Genomic DNA, 24,969 nt, shown 5'->3' with positions numbered 1-24,969 from the left:
GTAAGTACCCCTTGGTACTCACTACAAACCTGGCCAGCCTCCTACAAGGAGGCCGAAGATTCGTTCAATCACTCTCCTAGTTTGCCCATGTGCCTCATTGTAGCGTTCCTCTGCCCTTGTCCTGGGATTTCTCACTGGGGTCAGTAGCCATGACAGGTTGGGGTAACCAGAGTCACCTGCAAATATGGAGGGACAAGTGTTACACACACACTAACCCGTAGGGACAACCCCATACCCAGACACCTATTCACACTGTATAGGGTCCTTGTCCTCACCTATTAGCCACACATGGTGCCTCTGGAGTTGCCCCATCTTAAAAGGGATGCTGCTATTCCTTAAAATGTAAGTGTCATGCACCGAGCCAGGAAATTTGGCATTCCTATTGGAGATGTGCTGGTCTGCCAAACACACCATCTCCACATTCATCGAATGATAGCTCTTCCGGTTTCTGTAAACCTGTTCACTCCTGCGGGGGTACCAATGCCACATGTGTCCCATCAATGGCACCAATGATGTTGGGGATATGTCCCAGGGCATAGAAGTCACCTTTCACGGTTGCCAAATCCAACCACCTGAAGGAACACAATGTAGCTGCGCATGTGTTTCAGCAGGGCAGACAACACTCTGGAAAACATGTTAGAGAACATTGGTTGGGACATCCTTGATGCAATGGCCACTGTTGTTTGAAAGGAACCACTTGCCAGGAAATGGAGTACTGACAGGACCTGCACTAGAGGGGGTTTCCCTGTGGGATGGCAGATAGCTGACATCAGGTCTGGCTCCAACTGGGCACACAGTTCATGGATTGTTGCACAATCAAGTCTGTAGGTGACTAATATGTGTCTCTCTTCCATTGTCGACAGGTCCACCAGCGGTCTGTACACCGGAGGATGCCGACATCTCATCACCTGCCCCAGCAGACGTGCCCTATGGAGGAGAACAGTGAGCAGAGAGTCAGCCAACACTGAGGTATCACAAAATGCCATTTGCACACATTCATTAATCCGCAATGTGCCTGTAACTGTGTGTATTCAAGGCCTACATTGGTGTGACACAGTTAATATTAATGCCATGTGGCCCCCTGAAATGACAGCTGCCTGACCTGTAGGGTGGGACAAGGGGATATGAGGTAACTCCGCTGGCGTTTTACACCGTCGCGGTGTGCGTTCGAAGACCGCGGCGCAATCCTGTATTGGTTAACATTGGACCCTATGGGTCAGAGGAGCCAATGACGATGTACACCGGTGGTAGCGGTGCGCACCGCCGCTGAAGTGACCACCATTTTCTGTCTGTTCACTCACTTGATACCTGACCTTCAACAGGAGAGGACCTACACTGCAAGTGCTGCTGTGACCTGTGTCTGGAAGCGACAATGGCTCATGTGTCTGGGGAAATGGCCCCTGCCTTCAGTTCCAAGGAGTTGGAGAAACTGGTGGATGGGGTCCTCCCCCAGTACACACAACTGTACGGTCCTCCAGACGAACAGGTGAGTACACTGTGAGTATGCTGCATGGGAAATGCCTGTTTTGAGTGGTGTGGATGGAAGATACAGCGGGCTGAGGCCTGCATATGCGGACGGTGAGTGCATGTGCGTCAGGGCAAGGGTGGGAACGGTGGCCAATGTGTATGAAGGTCCGGACGGGTGAAGAATTTCCTTTCCCCCTATACTATTCCTCTAGGTCAGCACCCACCAGAAGAAGGCTATTTGGCGTGCCATCGCCAAGGACGTCCGGACCCTGGGGGTCCACCACAGACTGAGCACCCACTGCTGTAAAAGATGGGAGGACCTGCGCCGCTGGATCAAGAAGACGGCGGAGGCCCAGCTGAGGATGACCTCCCAATGTGGGAGGGGTGCCCGTCGCACCATGACCCCCCTGATGTTCCGGATCCTGTTGGTTCCGTATCAGGAGTTGGATGGGCACTTGAGGGCATCACAGAAGCCACAAGGGGGTGAGTACACTCTAATTCAGCTGACTCTGCGCGCATTACGAGGTGTCTGGGTGGGGGAGGTGGCCAGTGGGTTCCCCTAGGCCAGGGCGATCTTGGTAGGGAAGGTCCCTTGTGAGCCAGGCTCTGTGGCACCCCAACCCCACTAGTGGTTAGTGCCATCCACACCTAGTCAGGCTCCTGTGACTTCCAGGTGTGCAGCAATCGGGCTTAGGCCTTGTACCCCATGGGCATGTGATTAATCTAGGAACTATAATTGCATGGCGTAGTGCAGAGGGCTGCTGTGTCTGTTGTGTCCGCCAACGGTATTGGTATTGCATGCACTGAACATGTCTTTCTCCTGTCTCCCCCCCTCTTTTGTTGTCTCCCTGTTCTAGTGTGCAATAGCATCATCAGGCAGAGGAGCATTGGCACCGGAGCAGTAGGGTGCTGCATCCCACTTGGCCCTGGAGGGCAAAACAATGGAGTCTGAAGCCGCCAGTGGGACGGAGGGACAGGGACAGGAGCAGAGACCAGCGACAGCGACTCCTCCTCTGATGGGAGCTCCCTTGCAGTGGCAGGCCCCTCTGTGCCCCCGCATCAACAGGTACAGCCGCCACCCCCCCTACCAGCACCACCCTCCCAGCAGCCCCTCAGCGTGTGTCCCGTGCATTCTCACCCAGGAGGGTGGGCATCTCCTTCGCCCCAGGCACCTCAGGCACCTCAGGCCCTGCCCCAGTCATCCCTGCTGCCCTCAGTGAGGAGGCTATTGACCTCCTGAGATCCCTCACTGTTGGGCAGTCTACCATTCTGAATGCCATCCAGGGTGTTGAGAGGCATTTGCAACAAACAAATGCATACCTGGAGGGCATTCATTCTGGCCAGGCAGCCCAACAGAGAGCATTTCAGGCCCTGGCCTCAGCACTAATGGCAGCCATTGTCTCTGTATCCAGCCTCCCCCCTCTAACCTCCTCCACCCAGACCCAATCCCCTGTACCTCAGCCTATCCAAGCACACCATCAGACTAGCATGCACACACATGAACACACAAGAGTTGCTCAGGCAAACATAGGCACCACACATCCCACAGGCACTCACACAAGCATCATACCCATGCACACATACCAACATCCACTTCCCCCACTGTGTCCCCTCCTCCACGTCTCCCTCCTCCCTCCCAGTCTCGTCTCCACTCACACCTGCATGCACTACATCCTCAGCCACTACCTCCATCACCAGCACGCCCATCACCACACACCACTCACGTGCACTCACCACCCCCACTACCATTCACACATCCCCAGTGTCTTCTCCCAGTGTGTCAGTGAGCCCTCCCTCCCAAAGTACACAAACGCAGGCACACACCCACCCAACAGCCATCCGCCTCACAACAGCCTCCAGCCAATGCACCTTCACCCAAATTCAGCAGACGTACACCTCCTACAACCACTACCTCTTCCTCCACTCCAAACCCCTTCCATCTACCCGTCCCACTGTGTCTAAAAAACATTTCCTGGCTAACATTGACCTCTTCCCTACACCTCCCCCCGTCTTTCCCCTAGGGCCAGGCTTTCCAGGTCCCAGCCCAGCACCTCAGCCACCACATCCCCAGGCACAGTGGTGCTACCAACTGCGGGGTCATGGAGTGCGGCAACCATCAGGGCTGCCAGTGTGCCACGGAGCGAGGGCAAGGACATTTCGCCACCTGCCAAGGTGAAAAAGGTGCCCACATCCCGGAGGGATTAGCCGAAAACACCTGCCACCAAGGGGTCAGGGAAAAAGAAAGGAAATAGTGGCAAGACAGCTGCGTCACCATCAAAGGTGGGGCAGGGCCAACAACTGAAGGGCAGGTCAAGAGAGGGCATAGTGGTACCGACTGAGGGACCAGTGTCACACCTTCTGTCCACGTCCACGCCAACCTGTACGGCGGAGAACACCGCCACCTGCACCGCAACCTGCACCGCCACAGACCCTGCAGCCAGCAACCCCGCCACAGACCCCGCAGCCAGCACCGCCGCCACAGACCCTGCAGCTAGCACCGCCGCCACGGACCCCGCAGCCAGCACCACCACCGCAGACCCCGCAGCCAGCACCGCCGCCACAGACCCCGCCGCAAGCACCGCCGCGACTGACACCACCGCAAGCACCGCCATGACTGACACCGCCGCGAGCACCACCACGACTGACACCGCCGCAAGCACTGCCAGCGGCACCGTGGCTTCCTCAGACAGTGGCACCACCGCAGACATTGCTACCATCCCCAGTGGTCAGTCGTCCGAGGCTGATGGTGAGTTCCAGGACCCTGGGCAGCTTCCATGAAGCATCACTCTCATCACAGTTGTCACCTGCATATGGAATGCGAAGCCGCAGCAGTGTGGGGTATGTCTCTGCCTCCATGGTGAATCATGCTACCTGTAGCTCGGCAATCTCGTGGCACACACACCCAGGTGAGTGTATTGTTCCGGCCACACTGCACGTGGAGCACTTTGGGCACAAAGCCCCCACCAGAACCAGTGGAGAAATACATCCACTACCTCAGTCCTTGGCACGATGAAGCACTCTGGGCACCATGCCCCCTCCAGAACCTGTGGAGACTGTTATTCACTTGAGAGACTGTGGCTTTGCACTCCCCAGGATAAAGCAGTGGGCAAACCACCCACTTGAAAGACTTGAGAGACTGTGGCTTTGCACTCCCAGGATAAAGCAGTGGGCAAACCACCCACTGAAAAGACTTGAGAGACTGCAGCTTTGCACTCCCCAGGATAAAGCAGTGGGCAAACCACCCACTGAAAAGACTTGAGAGACTGTGGCTTTGAACTCCCCAGGATAAAGCAGTGGGCAGACCGCCCACTGAAAAGACTTGAGAGACTGTGGCTTTGCACTCCCCAGGATAAAGCAGTGGGCAAACCACCCACTGGAGATACTTGAGAGACTGTAGCTTTGCACTCCCCAGGATGAAGCAGTGGGCATGAAGCCCCCTCATAGAGCAGTGGCGTTGTGCGTTCATCAGGCTGAGATGCCCCCCTCCCCCTGAGGTACCTGTATATTTTCTATCTGATGCCCCTCCAATGTTCTCTCTGTTTGGAGTCAGGTATCATGTGTGGGCCTCGCCCATGCATTTTGGGCCCAGTGGTCCACGGACAATGATTGGTGCACTATCCGGAACTGTGTAGTTGGTGTACATAATTGTATAAACTGGATTTTGAATTTTGCTAATGATATTTCACATGATTACATTCGTGCAAATCATTCCCCTTTATCCTTGCGTTATTCCGGGAGGGGGGGGGTGGGGGTGGATGTATATGTAATGTTGCAGCATGTATTTGTGTGTATGGTGTTGTGGGTGAGGGTAGGGGTGTTGCATGTGTGTGTCACTCTCGTTTCCCTCCCCCTTCCCTGTGTTGTAGGTGCAGTACTCACCGTGGTCGTCGCCTCCGTCGTTGGAGCTCCTGATAGAGGAGCAGGAAGACCATCATCAGCAGTATCTGCAATTCGGGCTCCATGGCGTCCTGGTTCCTCGTGGGGTGTGGAGAGGTGAGTGTTTTCCCTTCTGTGTACTGTTTCCGCCGTGTTTTTATTTGCGTTGGTTCTGCCCCGGAATAGGTGGCGGATAGGCCTGTTGTGATAGGGTGGGCGGTACATTGTCTCCTGAATGTCTGTTGGCGGTGTCCGCCACGCTGTTTGTTTGTACCGCCATTGCGGTCGGAGTGTTAAAGTGGCTGTCTATGTTGGCGGTTTCCGCCACAGTCGTGATTCCATTTTTTTTACCGCCGGCCAGTTGGCGGTATTACCGCCGCTTTAACACTGACCGCCAGGGTTGTAATGAGGGCCATAGTAAACTTAAATGTATTCTGAGAAACTTAGGACCACATAATACTTTGTTTAGTACTTCAAGCTGTTCTGTGTATGGGTGAGACAATTTTTATTATCTTTCATCAATTTCCTCTTGAAGCAAATGCTAATATTAACTTAAGGGGAACACCCTTTCCTATTTGCGAGTCGCATCCCCAAATTGCGAGTCGGTACCGCCTTTTGCATGCCGCAAACTGCGTTTTTCAGTTTGCGACATGCAAAAGGCTTCGTACATCTGGCCCTAAGTCTCTAAGATATTTTTGGCACTGTGTCACCCAAATAAATGCCTTTATTTTTGGTAACTCTAAGTATTTTCTTTACATGTGTATAAGTACACTACAGACCAGGCCAGCCTCCTACATACTCTGAATATCACTTTGGATTCCCATGACCAGTTCTACCGAAAAGAAAAGTAAATAATTCCATGTCATCTGTAAGACATGAGGTAATCACCTAAAATACAATATTAGCAGACCACAAGCATCACAACAGATCAACAGTTACAACACTTTAATTTTATGTGGGATGCTAAAATGGATATGGATATGATTTCAGATAACTCTACAGCTGTTGCCCGCTTTGTTACTCCCTACATTAGAAAGGCAAAAAACAAGTATGAACAAAATATTGGAAGACTTTTTTGCTGAGCAACCATTATGTAAAGAAATATACAGATTTTTGGCCTGATTTAGATCTTGGTAGGGGAATACTCCATCACAAATGTGACGGTTATCCAGTTGGGTAAATTACACTCCCATTGTATCCTATGGGCATCGTGATAGAGCAAACAGGATATCTGTCATATTTGTGACAGATTATTCCCTCTGCACAGATCTAAATCAGGCCCTTAATATCCAAATGCTATCTCCCTGTGAGGTGAGTAGGTATGAATCATGTGATCGATGGAATTCCTGAAAATTATATGGTAACCCTGGGACAATCATGTGGCTTTCTTTAGGCTTGTCGTCATCACGGGAGAGAGTTTTGAAAATCCTACTTAAAATGTAATACCTTTCACATTTTATTCCCACAAACAAAGAATGTTGAAAATAAATATGTTGGACACATATTACCCAAATAGAAGGTCATTGTTAGGAGAACTATCATTGAAGTTGCTCAGTTTTACACATATAGAAATAATATGGCAGAAGACATCAACACTGGAAATTTTTGAGTTTGAGGGACCAATGACTATTTTAAACGTCATTCTGAACCTACTCTTATTAATCATCAAAAGCTGAGTTGTGAGACAGGAGAAAATAAATAATTCTGCTATTTATAACTTCTTCAGCTATTTCAACTATGGTGCAAAGAGGAGATTAAAGGTCATTTATGACTCTACATTGCCTTAATTTGGAGCAACTAGAAATATACAAAGACATAAACTAGTCAGTAGATCATGGACTTCAACATGGATTATCTGACTGCAGACAATATTAAACAGCAAAACTGCTTTGTCAGTGTGCCACCAGATTTGTACTTCTCAAAGATTTATATATTCTTAAAGAACAGTTTCATCTTTATTTGGCTTATGATGTAACAATGTACAAATAACAAGGACAAAGCTTAGATTATGCACTGATTTAATGGGCCCACTAGTATTCAAAGAGGCAGTAGCACATGTTGCTCTATCTTGCGTTGAAAAAAATTACAGGACTATATATTACCGATTTTGATCAGACAAACTGTACCTGTGTTAGCAAATACAATCATTTGTGCAACAGATTCTCTCCTTATGTTGGTGAATATCCCATTATAACAAGGGTTTGTCCGGGTAGAAAGGAAGCAGGAACAGGATTTGCTGGAACCTTCTGCATCAGCATCCTTAGCAGCCAGAGCTGTGGACACTGCAACTCCTTCTACATCAGCATCATTGGCTGGATCTCCACTACCACCCCCTTCTCTGTTCTCCCTCCACTACCTGCTCCTGGTACTGCTGTGACAGTCCACCTGTTAAATTAGGATTGGGTTATTGTGGACCAGTATGCAAACACAACCATTTACTGCTTACTGTGTCACACAGTAATTGTTGCTGGTGGACAGATAAGGATATTCATCACTAGCTTTTAATTGCTCACCAATGTATGTCCCAACATCCCTAGTTTTACTTTTGCCCTCCCTTGCTTGTACTCCTCTATCCTCTATCTCTATTGTTTTTATTTTGTTGGTCATGTTGACCTTTTAGAAATAAAATACAAACCTTCTGGAATAAAAATATTTTTAAAAAGGTTCTTTTAAGAACCACCTTAATATATACAATAATAAAAAGCCTGTTTTAATATGAAGCATATTTTTTCTGGTAATATAAAAATAATTTGGAATGTAATACACTGATAAAAGATAAGTGTAAGATAAGTTAAACTTGGTGCTTATGTTGTCTATATAGTACAGTACGTTTATAATACAGCACTAGAGTAATATATACATTTATTTAAAGTATATTTCAATGTGTTGTACATTGTACATCCCTAAAGATGAGTGCAGTGGTGTAGACTGGAGTGTCATACAGTTGAGTTTTGTACAGTACAGTGCCATTAAGGGGACTGTTCTGTATTACAGTGTGAGCAACTGGAGTCTTGTTGAGCAACTGATGTTGAGCCTGTTGTTCTCCAGTGGCATAAAGTGGGTGATTGTCGCATAGTGGTGTACAGTGTTGTAGAGTGTTATTAAGTCTGTGATAGTGGAGGGGCAGAGAGTGGAGTGCTGTAGAGTATAGTGACAGATTATACATCATCATGTTGTAAAGTCCCTTACAGTAGAAAGTAGAGTGGCCTACAGTATAGTGGTATCCTCTAGAATGTAGTGGTGTGCCACTCAGTGGCATATCATACAGTGTTATGAAGGTGTTGTACACTGTTATACAATGATATATAGTGTGTGAAAGTGACATAGAATATAATAGAGTACCAAACGTATAGTACAGTAGTATACAGTGAAATACAGTGAAACAGTGTTGTACAATGGATAAGTGCATAGTGTTGGAGAGTGTAGAAAAGTATCATAGAGTGCTGTGCAGTATTCTAGAGTGTTGTTCAGTGTAAAAGAGAGGACTACAGTGTTATACAGTCAGATAGGGTAGAGTACTTTGTCGTACGGTGCAGGAGTGTAGAGTGGAGCACACTATCATACAGTGTTGTAAAATAGACGGTGGATGAGTACAGTGGTGTGGCTTAAACTACAGTGGACTATTGTACAGTGGATTATTGTTGAGTGGAGTATAATTCTTTTGTGTGTTGATCAGCAAGGAGTTGTTCAGTGGAGTGTGCTTTGGTGTATTGTTACACAACACAAACCTTCTGGAGTGGATGGCGTCCAGGTGCTTCTGCATCCCTGGTGTGCAGTCTGAGTTTATTTGGTGGGTGCCACATGATAATATTACCTTCTGGCACAGATTGCAGGTGACCAGCTCCGCATTAACTTACATCTCCTCGGTGGCAAGGGGAAAAACTGCTACACAACTTACTGGTTAAGCTTTTTTGCCTTGCAGCACCTCCTGCAGAATGAGCTGCTCCTCCTGCTCTTCCTCCACCTTATGATTCAGGGCAGGATCTTGCTTTTCCCATTGAGGACAAGCTTGAAATGTCACCGCATATAACACTATTTTCCAGGTGGAAAACAACACCACCTTCCCCTCAAAGGTTCACAATAGCAATGATGGGGAAAGGGATGTCTACTTCCTGTTTCCTATAATTCACACTTTTTTTGGACCAATCAAAGGTTCTTTTACAATCATAAAGTACTGAAGTTATATCACCGTAGTATCTAGGAGGTACTGAGGTACTAGCAACCTTAAAAAAACATAAAAAGGCTCTCATGTTCACATTCTATTGTCAAACTGTTATTGTCAAACCGTTAGAACTTACTTAGTGTTTTTTACAACTATTTACATTTAACAGCCCAAACAATCAATAGTGGGCTATATACATAACCCAATAGTACAAAAGGTAGCCCACAACCCTAGAGACTATGGGGTTCATTTACAAGCCCCTTGTGATGCCATAGCATCACTTGCTTACACTACGGTGGCACAAACAATCCCCCACACAGTGCCGCATTTACAAAATGGTGCAGTGGTACTACTGCACCAGTTTTTAAAGCCTTGCACCACATTATAGCTGCACCATGTATCATGTATGCAAGATTTCACTGCGCCATTCGGCACCCTCACAGTGTAATCTTTTAATACCTACTCAGGGTGTGGTGGTGGGGTTCCACAGGGACCCAGTCGGGGGCCAAAATCTTTTTTTCATAAAATCATAGTGGATCTGGGAATCTGCGGCACAAAATGAAAAAAGGTCCAAATCCCTCCATGCTACTGCACCGCTCTTGCACCTGTCTTCTCCTTGCTATTTACCCCATTATTTGAGTGCCTCTTCTTTGCTTTCCCCTCGCTTTTACTTCTTTCTCCTAGCTATTTCTCCTGTTTTTTGAGTGCCCGCGCTTTGCTTTTTCCTAGTCTTCACTGCTTTCTCCTAGCTTTTTTCTCCACTTTTGTGTACCTTCTCCTTGCATTTCCCTACCTTTCACTGTTTTCTCCTCGCTTTCCCCCCATTTTGTATGTATCTTCTCCTTGCTTTTCCCTCATTTTTCCTACTTTATCCTTGATTATCCTATAGTTTTTGTGTATGCCTTCTCTTTGCTTTTCCCTCATTGTTCACTGTTTTCACCTTACTTTTTTCTCCTTTTCTGAATCCTTTTTCCTTGCTTTTCCCTCATTCTCACTCCTTTTTTCATGGCTTCCCACATTTTTTGTGTGCCTGCTTCTTGCTTTTCCCTCGTTCTCACTGCTTTCTCCTTGCTTTTTTGCTCATGCTTTTGTGTGCCTTTTCCTTGCTTTTCCCTCATTCTCACTGTTTTCTCCTTGTTTTTTCTCCCACTTTTTGAGAGCCTTCTCCTTGCTTTTCCCTAGTTTTCACTGCTTTCTCCTTGCCCTTTTCTCTGTTTTTGAGAGCCTTCTCCTTGCTTTTCCATCATGGCATGGGTTGGATGTTAGCCCTGCTGTGTTAAAAAAACCTTAGAAATTCACTGAAAAAAAACAAAGGTTACAGGGACATTATAGTTAGGATCGGAATTTAGAAACACAAAACCATAGAAATTCAGCAGTTATTGTAATCACAAGAAATTATAACTCATGCCCTAAGATAACTGTAACCTGCACCCTTGCCATGCACTTCAAATTACCCCACACATTAATTCAATTATTGCATCCTCTATGACATTATTGATTATATAATTTCAACATTTACAGTAAAATTATTGATCAGAAAACTATGCATAAGGGGTGCATTACTTTTAGTTACCTTAGGACACGAGTTATAGTTCCTTGAGATAAGTGAATCTCTATGGTTTTGTGCTTGTAAATTCTGATCTTAAATATAACATACCTGTAACCTTTGTTTTTATTGAATATATATATATATTTATATACATATATAGATGGATAAATATATAGATATGAATAGATATATAGATATAACATTTTCTTTATTTCTTTTTTAAAACCTTCCTTTTTTAAACATAACCTCCCTTAACCTCTTTCCTATCCTGAACCCTAAATGTACCCCTACCTCCCATTAGCTATACCTTCTGCTTAACCTTAGAATTACCCATACCTCCCTTTACCTCAACCATGCCCTAACGTAACTGTAACCTGCACCCTTGCCATGCACTGCTAGTTACCCCACACATTTAATCAGTTATTGCATCTTCTATGACATTATTGATTATATCATTGCAACATTTACAGTAAAATTATTGATCAGAAAACTATGCATGAGGGGGGCATTACTTTTAGTTACCTTAGGACACGAGTTATAGCTCCTTGAGATATGTGAATCTCTGTGGTTTTGTGCTTGTAAATTCTGATCCTAATTATAACATTCCTGTAACCTTTGTTTTTAGTGAATATATATATATATATTTATATATCACAAAAATAAGAAGTTAATACTCGCACACTCAGGATTCAAGGAAAAGGTAAATTAATTTTAATACAAACACAACACAACACAAATAGACAATAAAATATTATAAATTAAGGTCCTAACAGGAATAAAAACAGATGATAAATCATCATACACTGTAAATCTGTATTCCTACCTAAATGGCTACAAAAATAGTTATCACTCACATAAATCCTGTCAAAAAACCATATCAAACTGACTATATTGCTATAATTAAATTAATCTTATCTGAAAGTCTGCAAGGAGGATCACCCAACAATAACTAATATTTTATTGTCTATTTTATTGTCCGGGGAATATTAACCTTATTATGTTACACTGTTTCTTTGCTTTATTCTCCTTTTTTTGAGGGCAACATACAGGGATATTAATATACTAAGTCCAGTTAAAATGCAATAATATAAACTAGAGTTGCTATCTTTGGTATTAGGATCTGTATATACAATGAGGTTGTGCTGTGTGGGTTTTGTTTGAATCACTTATCTATTGTCTTATTTCTATGTTTATGGTGAGATAGTATTTAATGGAGCCTTAGTGGTGGTAATTATCACGTGACCAAGGCTGCTGTGTCAGCCGAAACGCGTTGCGTTTGTATTAAAATGAATTTTGCTTTTCCTTGAATCCTGAGTGTGCGCGTATTAACTTCTTATTTTTGTGATTTGTGAATTACTGGCTTGCTCGTGCCGGTTCTCGCACCACCCATCTTGGGCCGATTGTGTTCTATTTTCTGAGCACTTGGATTTATTATATATATATGTATATACATATATAGATGGATAAATATAGATATGAATAGATATATAGATATAACATTTTCCTTATTTGTTTTTTAAACCTTCCTTTTTTAAACATAACTTCCCTTAACCTCTTTCCTATCCTGAACCCTAAATTTACCCCTACCTCCCATTAGGTATACCTGCTGCTTAACCTTAGAATTACCCATACCTCCCTTTACCTCAACCCAACCCTAAAATTACCCTTACATCTACCCTCATCTTAACCATAGAATTATGCTTCCCTACTATCACCTCTTCCCTACCTTAAATCCTAAAATCTTCCTTACTTCCCTTTACCTCTACCCACCCCGTAACTCTAAAATTACACTTACAGATGAAGGCTGTGTGGTAAAGGTAAAAAACTATTCTATGTACTTACCTGGGTGGTACATACCTGTGTGGTAAAGATTGTGTGGTAAAAGTCATGCCACATAAAGACTGCATTGTAAAGGTTGCTTCCCTTCATGAAGCCTATGACATTTTGATGATGGTTACACTGTCCCATTTGTGTTCCCACATGGCTTGGTGATGGAGCATAGTCCCTTTGCCAGACTGAAGATAAAACAAGATCTTTATTTTGTAATAGAGATATACTTTGCCTTACTCAGAGCTTGGTGGATATGTGGCATCCTTCAAAAAGAGGATTTTGATGTCCTGTTCTCCCCCTCATAGACTGTAGAGCTTCCCTGTGCACTCAAATTAGGGTGGTCAGGGCATCTATCACCTTTTGGCAGCCTCACATCTGACAATCTGTAAGGCCGGTGGTTTGTCTTTGATGCATTTACTTGGCTGACACAATGACCTCACATAGCACACCATATCTTAACACAGCATACCACTGACTAGTATATTCAATCAATCAATCAATTTATAAAGCGCGCTACTCACCCGTCAGGGTCTCAAGGCGCTGGGGGGTGGGTGGGAGCTATTGGTCGAATAGCCATGTCTTGAGGCGTTTTCTGAAGGCCAGGAGGTCTTGGGTCTGGCATAGTTGGAGTGGTAGGGAGTTCCAGGCCTTGGCGGCGAGGTAAGAGAAGGATCTTCCTCCAGTGGTGGTGCGGTGAATGCGGGGGACGGAGGCGAGGGCGAGGCTGGCGGAGAGCAGCTGGCGGGCGGGGGTGTGGAAGGTCAGTCTGTTGTTGAGATAGGCCGGACCTGTGTTGTGGAGGGCTTTGTGTGCATGGGTGAGTAGTTTGAAGGTAATCCTCTTTGATACGGGTAGCCAGTGTAGCTCTCTGAGTTGGGCAGAGATGTGATTGTGGCGTGGGACGTCAAGGATGAGTCGGGCAGAGGCGTTTTGGATACGTTGCATTTTCTTTTGTAGTTTGGCAGTGGTTCCTGCATAGAGCGCGTTGCTGAAGTCCAGTCGGCTGCTGACTAGGGCGTGGGTGACTGTTTTTCTGGTTTCGACAGGAATCCACTTGAAGATCTTGCGGAGCATACGGAGGGTTATGTAGCAGGAAGAGGAGACTGCGTTGACCTGCTGAGTCATGCTGAGTGCCGAGTCAAGGATGATGCCCAGGTTCCGTACTTGGGTGGTAGGGAGGGGGCGGCTCCGAGGGAGGTAGGCCACCAGGAGTCGTTCCAGGCGGAGAGGTTGCTGCGGAGGATGAGGACCTCTGTTTTGCCTGTGTTTCCATCCAGTTGGCGATGGCGTGAAGTCCCTTGTGGAGGTTGTTTCTTGCTGTTGTGGGGTCTTTCGTGAGGGAGATGATCAGCTGGCTGTCGTCTGCGTAGGATACTATGTTGATGTGGTGGTATTGTGCGATGTTGGCAGGGGAGCCATGTAAACGTTGAAAAGTGTTGGGCTGAGGGAGGCTCCTTGAGGGACGCCACAGATGGTTTTGGAGGATTCGAACAGGTAGGGCGGAAGGTGGACTCTCTGGGTTCTGCTGGAGAGGAAAGAGGAGATCCAGTCGAGGGCCTTGCCGCGGATCCCGGTGTTGTGGAGGCGTGTTTGAAGGGTGTGGTGACAGACGGTGACAGACGGTGTCGAAAGCTGCGGAAAGGTCCAAGAGGATGAGCGCTGCGGTTTCGCCTTTGTTAAGCATGGTCCTGATGTCATCTGTGGCAGCAATGAGTGCAGTCTCCGTGGTGTGGTTCTTGCGAAATCAGGATTGGGAGGTATCGAGAGCTTTGCTATCTTCCAGGTAGCGGGAAAGTTGGCTGTCCACGATTTTTTCAATGACCTTCACTGGGAAGGGGAGGAGGGAGATAGGCCGGTAGTTAATGGGGTTATCTGGATCTGCTTTGGGTTTCTTCAACAGGGCGTTGACATCTGCATGTTTCCATCTCTCCGGGAAGGTGGCTGTCTCAAAAGAGCTATTGAACTTTGTTTATTAGGCAAAAGGGATTGCACTAAAAATATGTTCGTGTTGGTAGGGATATGGATTTTTTTTAATTACCTAACTGTCCAAAAGACAAAACGCGACAAAAATCTACTTGTCCTGTATAGACATTTTCTTGACCCACCTACTTGCTAATTAAAGTAAACGTTTTGGCATAGAACTTGCTTACAGTTTTATTTTGTTTTCATAAAACAAAGACATGCTTTCGCAATGAGCATTGTCCTTGTTTGCGCAAAACATTCTGTCAATAGTTATGAACGGTAATACTCTTAACCCTAGTGAGGTGGGGAGGTTTTGGTGCTTTGGGGAGGAGCAGGAACAAAATATTCCTCAGGTGGCACTGGTTCAATGTACCCATGCTGCACTCAGTGTACCACTCTGCATGCAAGTAAAGGTGCGCATAGCAAAATGAAGCCGCCCTCATAAGCACATTTATTGAACTGCTACTTGCGCATGAGTTGTGTATAGTTTGTCAGTTATAAAGTCAGATTAAATGTAAAGAAATACGATCTAGAGGCACAGTCCAGATTGGTCATTGCTGTCACTGTACTCGAAACATCTTGGAATTTCCTTTGTGCAGTCTTATATCCTATATCTTGGAACCACCTGATGGCCGTAAACCGAGAGTGTCTGGTTGCAAACATGCTCACATCTGGTGCTGTGGCAGACACGTCTCGGGTGAGAAACATTTGAGATGGTCTTGGGTGAAAACAGTGTGAGACATCAATCGTTTTTTTAAGTCTCTTCTTTTTTAGAGCACGTATTGACAGTACACAACTAGGAGGCTCTATTTCACCAGGATAGCAAGTTGTGAAATAAGGGATACAAATATACCACACTGCAAAGGATGCATTACCCCACCTATGTGCAACTACAAATGGAACCTGCGACCAATTCCTAACAATTAGATCTGTGTTTTGTTTGAGTAAACCTGCTGAGATTTCTTCCTGGATTACAAAAGTTTACCTACACACATTTCTGCAGTTGGTGCATTTTTATTTCACAGCACAGACTTGTGGACATGGCTACAAAACAGTGGTAGGGACAACATTCACATATGATGATGCAAGATTGTGAACCAAGAAAAAACATGACAGCAAACTAAGTGAAATGCTTTCAATATCTGCAAATTTAAGTTCTGTATAGTAATACATAGGCCCTCATTACAACCCTGGTGGTCTGTGATAAAGTGGCAGTAATACCACCAACAGGCCGGCGGTAATAACGTCAAAATTATGATCACAGAGGAAACAGCTCAGGCAGATAGCCACTTTAACACACCAACCGCCAGGGCGGAATCAACAGGCACCATGGCGGTAACCGCATACAGCCAGGCGGAAGACAATGTTCCCTCCACTGTATTAAGACAGTCCAATCCGCCACCGTTTCCAGGGTGGTACCAACGTCATAAAAAACCTGGCAGAAACACTGCACAGAAGGGAAACGACTCACCTCTGGAGACTCAGGGAACAACCACGCCACCATGGAGCCCGAGTTACATGTCTTCCCAATGCTCTTCTACGTTCTGCTCTGCTACGAACACCAACAATGGTGAAGACGACAACCGTGAGTACAGCCGCCTAGCACTCAGGGGAGGGGGGGAGGAAAAAGAGAGTAACACACACACATGCAACACCTCCCACTCCCAACATCATACACACAAGCAGATGCAGTAACATAATATATTAACCCCCTACCCCTCAGGAATAATGAAAGGACACCTACAATGGAGTAAGAAGAGTGCAATAAAATAAATATAGAAGTAATACGTGCATCCAAATAAAAAAGTATATGCATATTTACATATCAAGGGACACTGCCCAGAACTCAATGTTCGTGGGCCACAGTGCCACATCACAAAGTCCAAGGCCCCACCTCACTCCTGCAACACGGAGAGAAGACTGCAGGGGCATCAGGTCAAAAATAGCCAGGCACCTCAGGGGGACGGGGAACGGGGGCACCTCAGCAGGAAGATGGTACAACATCACTGATCCTGGAGGGGGCAACACGCCCTGTGCGCTGTCCTGGGGAGTGGAAGGCCACAGTCTCTCAAGTCAGTGACTTACCCACATGCTCTCGAGGGGGCAACATGCCCTGTGCGATGTCCTGGGGAGTGCAAGGCCACAGTCTCTCAAGTGGGGAACTTGCCCACATGGTCTGGAGGGGGTAATATGCCCATTACTCTGTCCTGGGGAGTGCAAGGCCCCAGTCTCTCAAGTGGGGGACTTACCCACATGCTCTGTAGGGGGCAACATGCCCATTATTCTGTCCTGGGGAGTGCAAGGCCACAGTCTCTCAAGTGGGTGACTTGCCCACATGCTCTGGAGGGGGCAACATGCCCTGTGTGCTGTCCTGGGGTGTGATAGGCAACAGTCCCTCAAATGGATGGCTTCTCCACTGGCTCTGGAGGGGGCATCATGCCCAGTGAGCTTCATCCTTGGGAGGATTGGGTGAGTGGAAGGCTTCGCCACTGGTTCTAGAGGGGGCATCATGCCCAGTGAGCTTCATCCTTGGGAGGATGGGGTGAGTGGAAGGCTTCTCCACTGGTTCTGAAGGGGGCATTGTGCCACTGAGTTTCATCCTGGGGAGGATGGGGTGAGTGGATGTCTTCTCCACTGGTTCTGGAGTGGGCATTGTGCCCAGCTAGCTTCATCCTGGGGAGGATGGGGTGAGTGGAAGGCATCTCCACTGGTTCTGGAGGGGGCATCGTGCCCAGCTATCTTCATCCTGGGGAGGATGGGGTGAGTGGAATGCTTCTCCCCTGGTTCTGGAAGGGGAATCGTGCCCAGTGAACTTCATCCTGGGGAGGATGGGTGAGTGGATGTCTTCTCCACTGGTTCTGGAGGGGGCATTGTGCCCAGTGAGCTTCATCCTGGGGAGGATGGGGTGAGTGGATATCATCTCCATTGGTTCTGGAGGGGGCATCGTGCCCTGTGATGCAGATCTTGGGGAGTGCAAGGTCACAGTCTCTCAGCTGGGTGTCATACCCACAGGATTTGCAGGGGCCAGGCCGCACAACAGCCCATGGACGCAGGACTACACACAGTCCGCCGGCGGTGACCGGTGTTGAGTAGTGGCAGTGGCGATGCTGCTGGTGGAGCTGGTGGTGGTGGGGGGAGGCTGCTGCCCATCCCCTGCAGCCTTGGACAGCTGCCCACTAGGGCTGCTGTTGTAGGTGACGGTACTGGTGGTGGTGCTGCTGGTGGAGCTGGTAGTGGTGGGTGGAGGCTCCAGACCATCCCCTGCAGCCTTGGAAAACTGCACCACCATTGTTGGTGGTGGTGGCTCAGACGGAGTCCCAGCACCAGGCCCCTTGTCCTTACTGCCAGCAGCTGGGAATGTATCCTTGCCCCTTTTGGCAGCAGCTGGGGATGGCTCCCAGCCCTTCCTCCCTGCAGCTGGGGCTAGCTCCTTGCCCTTCCTTCCTGCAGCTGGGGCTGTCTCCTTGCCCTTTCTTCCTGCAGCTGGGGCTGGCTCCTTGCTCTTCCTTCCTATAGCTGGGGCTGGCTCCTTGCCCTTCCTTGAAGCACTTGGGGCAGGTACCCTTTCCTTCTGACTGGCTGGTGGCTGGGAACCTTTCCCACTTAGACTTGCTGGGGATACTAGGGTGGCCGTGGACTGAGTGGCTGAGGTGCTTGCCTGAGTTTTTACCTCCCTGGCCTGACGTGAGGGGGGAGAGGTAGGGAAGAGGTCAATGGTGGCAAGGAACAGCTTCTTAGGGACATTGGGGAAGGAAGAGGGAAATGGTTTGGGAGTGGAGGGAGAGGGGGTGGTTGTAGGAGGTAACAGTCTGCTGTGTTTGGGTGCAGGTTCATGGGCTGGATGCTGTTGTGAGGTGGATCGCTGTTGGGTGTCTGAGTATTTGCATTTGTGTACTTTGGGAGGAGGGGGAACAAACACAGTGGGAGAGGCTACAGGGGACGTGTGCATGGATGTGGAAGTGGTGACTGCCAGTGAGGGGTGTGCACTGATAGGTGTGCTGGTAATGGTGGTAGTGGATGAGGATGTAGTGCATGCAGGTGTGAGTGGAGACGCTACTGGGAGGGAGATGGACAACGAGGAAGAGGGGGCCACGATGGAGGGAGTGGATGTTGGTATGTCTGCTTCTTGATGGTGTTTGTGTGAGTGCCTGTGGGATGAAGTGTGGTGCTTGTGTTGCCATGTCCACTCTCTTATGTGCTGTCCTGGGTGCCTTCTCGTCTGACTGTGTGCTTGGGATAGGCTGGGGTTGAGGGGAATGGGATTGGGATTGGGAAGAGGAAGTTGGAGGGGGGAGGGTGGAAACAGGGATAACGACTGCCATCAGAGAGGAGGCTAGAGCCTGGATTGATCTCTGTTGGGCCGCCAAGCCAGTGTGAATGCCCTCCAGAAATGCATTGATTTGTTGCATTTGGGCTGCCAGCCCCTGGATGGCATTCACAATGGTTGACTGCCCAACAGAGATGGTTCGCATGAGGTCAATAGCCTCCTCACTCAGGGCAGTAGGGCTGACTGGGCAGGGCCATAGGTTCCTGGGGTGAAGGAGATGCCCACCCTCCTGGGTGAGCGGGCATGGGAAACTTGCTGAGGTGCTGCTGGGAGGGCAGTGCTGGTATGGGTGTGGCGGCTGTACCTGTAGCTGGAGTGGGCACAGAGGTGTCCGCCACTACTAGGGAGCCTCCATCGGAGGAGGTATCCGTGTCCAACCTATCCCCTCCAGTCTCCGCCGTGGTGCTCTCCTCACCCTCCGTCCCATTAGTGCCCTCACCGTCGGTGGATTCAGCCTCCTGGGTCCTGTGAGATGCAGCTCCCTCTGTTGCCGGTGCCTCTGCTCCTCTGCCAGATGATACTAATGCACATAAGGACAGGGTGACAAAACAAAAAGGAGGGGGGAAGAGACAAAGGATACACTGGGTCAGTGGCGGCACCAACACCACCGTTGGCGTACACAACACACTCACACACAGGGAACAGCCCTACGCACTAGGCAATGCACCAGTCACAATGCTAGTCACCAGCCCATGGATAGGGACACCGAAATCCAACTGCAGCATATCTGAGACCCACAGACCCCTTCCCAGTAGTGGATGCCTACTAGCATGGTTGGAGGACTTTCACATCAGAACCCTGCCCAACATGGGACCTACTCTGCAATGTCAGGCCTGGCCTAGGGGCAGCCACAAGGCTCACACCCCCCACCAGGATACCACCCCACCAGGCGTAAGGTGTAATGAAGGGCACTGTACTTACCCCTTTTTTGCTGCTGTGATGCCCCCAAGCGCCCATCTAGCTCCGGATAGGCCACCGCCAGTATGCGGGCCATCAAGGCGGTCAGGGTTCGACGAGCACCCCTTCTTTATTGGGTGGACATCCCCTGCTGGGCCTCCGCCGTGTTCCATGCCCAGTGTCTCAGGTCCTCCCACCGTTTCTGACAGTGGGTGCTATGCTTGCCATAGACCCCAGGGTCCACATGTCCTTGGTGATAGCACACCATATTCCCTTCTTTTGATGGGCACTGACCTGCAGGAAAATACACACAGGGAAAGGTATTAGACCGACCGCCGTACCTGTTACACTTATGGCCCACCATGTCCCTTCCCATCCCCATTAGCAGAGACAACGCCCAGCATACATGCTGCACGCTGCCAGGGCCCATCCACCAACCCTCACTACACGAGGTCTTCACACACAGCACTCCATGCATTCATGCCACATGCATCGTGCCCACAGTGTACTCACCTGTTGGTCTGGAGGCCCATACAGCATTCGGTACTGGGGTAGGACCCCATCCACCAGTCGCTCCAACTCCGCCAAGATGAAGGCAGGGGCCCTTTCCCCAGTAACACAAGCCATGGTTGGTTCCAGATACAGGTCCCAGCAGTACATGCAGTGTCGGTCCTCCCCTATTGAAGGTCAGGTAGTAAGTGAGTGAACAGCTAGAAAATGGCGGTCACGTCCGCGGCGGTGCGTAGCGTCACTGCCAGCGTACATCACCGTTGGCCACTGTACCCCATAGGGCCCAATGATAACCAATGAGGAGTTGCACGGCGGTTCTCGACTGCCTCCAGCAACGGCGCACTTCAATGGAATTACCTCATTTTCATCTGTCCCTCCATACAGGACAGGCAGACGCCATTTCGGGGGGGTGCATGCCATGGATCCTAACTGCGTCACAATACACAAATTCACATTTTGGACATATCCCACCAAAATAATGTAACAATCACAATATGCATTTAACTGTAGTGGTTACATTGTACAGATAATGACCAGCTGCTAACTCTTTTGCCCCATTGATTGAAACCACTGTGGATGAATAGGAGATGGAGACATACCCCTATGTACAGACTCCTCGTGGAATTGGCAATAATGGAGGACAGGCACATTATCCTCATCTATAGACTTGACAGGGCCACAGTCATGGAGGTGTGTGCCCAATTGCAGCCTCACCTAATATCTGCTATCCGTCACCCACCGGGATCCCCCACTCTTGTGCAAGTCCCATCTGTGCTCCATTTCCTGGCAACTGGTTCTTTCCAAGTGACAGTGGGCTTGGCAGCAGGAATGTCACAGCCAATGTTCTCAATAGTGCTGACCAGAGTATTGTCTGCCCTGATTAAACACATGTGCAGCTACATCGTTTTCCCCCAGATGGAGGATTTGGCCACAGTAAAGGCTGACTTCTATGCAATGGAACATATCCCCAACATCATTGGGTCAATCGATGGAACACATGTTGCATTTGTCCTCCCCTGGCGAAATGAACAGGTGTTCAGAAATCGAAAGAGTTTTCACTCCATGAATGTCCAGCTGGTGTGCCTGGCTGACCAGTACATCTCCCACGTCAATGCTAAGTATCCTGGGTCTGTGCATGATGCCTTTATCCTGAGGAATAGCAGTATCCCAAATGTGATTGCCCAACTCCAGGGGCACCGTGTTTGGCTAATAGTTGAGCCCTGGTTCCCAACCAGTAGATGTTGGTGTATGGGTGTGTTGTGGGCCCTGAGGGTGAGTGTGTGGCTAACAGTTGTCCCTCAATATTTGCAGGTGACTCTGGTTACCCCAAACTATCACGGCTAGTGACCCGTGTGAGGAATCACAGGACAAGGGCAGAGGAACGTTACAATGAGGCACATGGGCGAACAAGAAGAATAATTGAAAGAACATTTGGCCTCCAGAAAACCTGGTTTTGGTGCCTCCATCTAACTGGTGGATCCCTGTGCTACTCACCCAAGAAGGTCTGCCAGATCATCATGGCATGCTGTATGTTGCTCAACCTTGCTGTGCGCCGCCATGTACCTTTTCTGCAGGAGGAGGAGGCTGGAGATAGCCGTGTGGCAGCAGTGGACCCTGTGGACAGTGAAGATGAGGAGGATGAGGATATGGACAACATAAGTGCAGTAATTTGTCAATACTTCCAAATAGACACAGGTAAGACAATGTTATTTCACTGTACCCTTTGGCATCTCTTTTTGCAGATGTTGGTGCCCCACTATTGCTCCTGGTGTGTTCAGTGCAGCCAACTACAGGTCTTTCCTATGTAAACATTACTGTACAGTTGAATTGCAATGTGTGAACCTTGTTAAACGAATACATTTTGAAATCATTTGACCTACATCTTACTTGTATTTTATCAAAGTGTGTTTATTGCAGTGCTCTGAAGAAGAGGGGGTAGTGCAATGGGCTGGGGTGATGATGGAGGAAAGTCGAGGTTAGAGTCCAGTCTATTTGTATCACAGGTGCAGTGTCCAAAAGGGCATAGGAAGGGGAGCAATGGCAGTTCAAGCTGGACAGGGTGACAGAGTGGGACACAAGGGTGACAATCAGGAGAATCTTATTTCCTGGCGGGGGTCTTGGCAATCGTCTCGGGCTTCTGCCTGGATCACAGGGAACGTTTGCAGGGTGGTTCTCCTTCTGCAGGGGGAAGGGTGCTGGTGGCCTGTTGGTCCTGTGGCGGGGCCTCCTGTCTACTAGCGGCAGCAGCGATGGAGGGCTGTGTGGCTAGTGTCAGGGGCCCGCTGGTGTGCCACTGCTTCCCTCATAGTGTTGGCCATGTCTGCCAGCACCCCTGCAATGGAGACCAGGGTGTTGTTAAAGGCCTTCAAGTCCTCCCTGATCCCCAGGTACTGTCCCTCCTGCAGCCGCATGTTTCCTAGAAATCTTGTACATGATATGGCCCAGCGTATCCTGGGAATGTTGGTATTCTCCCAGGATCGCAGTGAGTGCCTCATGGAGGGTTGGTTCCCTGGGCCTGTCCTCCCCCTGTCGCACAGCAGTCCTCTCAGCTTCCCTGTTGTCCTGTGTCTCTGTCCCCTGAACCGTGTGCCCACTGCCACTGACCCCAGGTCCCTGATTGTCCTGAGTTTGTGGGGTGCCCTGGGGTCCCTGTAGTGGTGGACACACTGCTGATTGACAGGTCCTGGGGACAGAGGTATGGGCCTGCTGGGTGGGTGCTGTGGTGGTGTTTCCTGAGGGGGGAGGTTCTGTGGTAGTGTGAGAGTGTGCCTGGGTAGCCGACTGTCCAGAGGACCCTCATGGGCCAGGTTGGTCATCCAGATCCAGGTGACTAGAGCTGCTGTCATCACTGCGGGCCTCTTCTGGGGGGGGACTGGATGTCGCTGGCACCTCTTCACCGGTGACATTTGCTGGGTTACCTGTGGGGATGTAAATTCAGTGTTATTGTTTCTGTGTGTGACATCTTGTGCATGGGTGGGTTGCCCTCTATGGTTGTTACTGCCCTGGCAGCTTTGCCTTGTGTGAGTTGTTATTGGGTGGGCTAGGTGACTCTCTCTAGTGTGCATGCTGTGGGGATAAGTGTCCATGCAGGTCTGTGAGTGGTATCCATGCGTTGGTGGTGCATGCAGGGCTTCGTATTGGGATGAGTGGGTTGTGATGGTGGGGTGTGTGGAAGGTGGTGGAGTGATGGGAGTGAGGGTGGGGGTATGTGATGGCATGCAGGTAGGGGGGTGATAGTAATAGAGCATTGATTACCAGAGTCCAGTCCTCTGCCTGCTCCTGCCAGGCTCTCAGGATGCATGATTGCCAAGACTTGCTCCTCCCATGTTGTTAGTTGTGCGGGAGGAGGTGGGGGTCCACCGTCAGTCCTCTGTACTGGGAGCTGGTGTCTTGCTGCAATGGAACGTACCTTCCCCCGTAGGTCGTTCCACCTATTCCTGATGTCAACCCTTGTTCTGGGGTGCTGTCCCACGGCGTTGACCCTGTCCACGATCCTCCGCCATAGCTCCATCTTCCTAGCAATGGATATCTGCTGCACCTGTGATCCAAATAGCTGTGGCTCTACCCAGATTATTTCCTCCACCATGACCCTCAGCTCCTCCTCAGAGAACCTGTGGTGTTGTTGTGGAGCCATGAGTGTAGTGTGAGTGGTGTGTGTGAGGGTGTAGCAGTAAAGTCAACCCCAACTCACATCCTGCATGGCATATGAACACATGTATGTAGCACATCCGGCATCAATGTGTCCCAAGCCTAGTCCTACAGCAGCTACTTAGCAAACATTCCACAGCCTTAACACACTGCACAGGCTGCACCTATCACTCACTACATAACCTAAGTACGAATGTGACCTCACCCCCTTGTGGTTGCCCTAAAGCGTCCATCCACCTCAGGGTAAGCCAGCGCCAAAATGCGGGACATAAGGAGGGTCAGGGTCTGATGAGTACCCCTCCCTCGTTGGAAGGTTGTCCCCAGCTGGGCCTCACCGGTCCTCCTCGCCCAGCGTCACAGGTCCTCCCACTGCTTCCTGCAGTGGGTGCTCCACCGGGCATGGACTCCCAGGGTCTGCACTTGCTTGACGATGGCACGCACGATCCCCTTCTTTTGATGGTCACTCACCTGCATGGATAACATGGAGAAAAGGAGACAGTCAAGTAGCATGGCATCCTAGGGACTACTTTGGACATAACACATCCCCAGAATATACGCACATTTCATCCTTCCAGTGGTCCTCACAGCCCTCAGCCAGGTCCTTCCACAAGTCACTCATCCTCGTCCCAAGGCCCCCATCCACATTCGTACCACCCACAGACAGTACAATCATAGTGCACTCACCTGCTGCCCTGGTGCCCATACAACTGGACATTCATGGGTAGGGCACCCTCCACAAGC

This window comes from Pleurodeles waltl, chromosome 10, assembly GCF_031143425.1.
Source record: "Pleurodeles waltl isolate 20211129_DDA chromosome 10, aPleWal1.hap1.20221129, whole genome shotgun sequence".
Taxonomy (NCBI): Eukaryota; Metazoa; Chordata; class Amphibia; order Caudata; family Salamandridae; genus Pleurodeles; species Pleurodeles waltl.
The sequence above is the reverse complement of the archived record's forward strand: the minus strand, read 5'-3'. Positions refer to the sequence as shown.